Here is an 803-nt window from a genome sequence, read left to right on the forward strand (position 1 = left end):
GAAAATGGCAGCCTGGGAAGCTTTTGGTTGGGGCCAGGATGCTGCAGTCGGAGCAGGGCTGTTTCCCACACATCGCTCTGCAATCTAGGTTGTGGTCCCACTCTAAATCATCTCAGATGTCACCACCGTCATTTGGGTGTGGGTTTCTCACCTGGCAGTGCTGTCTACCAGTGTTCGGAACATTGCTATATGCATTTGTCTTCTTTAAAGTGTCGGTGCAAACACGCCCAGTTAAATTCTGTGATGTGTGGAGTCTTTCTCACTATAGTAAGATGGTTTAAGGCCAACACTGACCATCTTTTACACTCATCCTGTTCATAGTTTACGGCAAGCATATGGAGGAAAGTCTGTTTTTTGTTTTTTGTTTTTTTTTGAGAAACAAAGCAGAGATTCATGTTTGAGACCAACTTAAAATATTCTACTAACATTATTTTATAGCCATAAAGTGTTTATTCCCCAATTTTTACTTATGATATGTAGCATTAATGACAGTTTTTATAATTTGGGAGATCAGATGTCTTCACTTTTTTGTGGTTTTATAACTTTATTTCATGTATTCGACAATCAGTGCTTAGTTCTCATCCATATTGACTGTAGATTTCTTTTTTTTCTTGAGACAGGATATGGCTCTGTCGCCCAGGCTGGAATGCAGTGGTGCCACCTTGGCTTACTGCAGGCTTGACCTCCCAGTCTCAGATAATTCTCTCACTTCAGAATCCAGAGTAGCTGGGACCACAGGCATGTGCCACCATGCCCAGCTAATTTGTGTGTGTGTGTCTGTGTGTTTTGTTTTTTTTTTTTTT

General features: G+C 41.0%; 1 pseudogene; it reads right to left on the minus strand.

The window, feature by feature from the left end:
• Window positions 1-571: 571 nt before the first annotated feature.
• Window positions 572-803, minus strand: part of LOC105527519 — a 1188-nt pseudogene continuing 956 nt past the window's right edge.

This window comes from Colobus angolensis, unplaced genomic scaffold (genome assembly GCF_000951035.1).
Source record: "Colobus angolensis palliatus isolate OR3802 unplaced genomic scaffold, Cang.pa_1.0 Scaffold63, whole genome shotgun sequence".
Lineage (NCBI taxonomy): Eukaryota > Metazoa > Chordata > Mammalia > Primates > Cercopithecidae > Colobus > Colobus angolensis.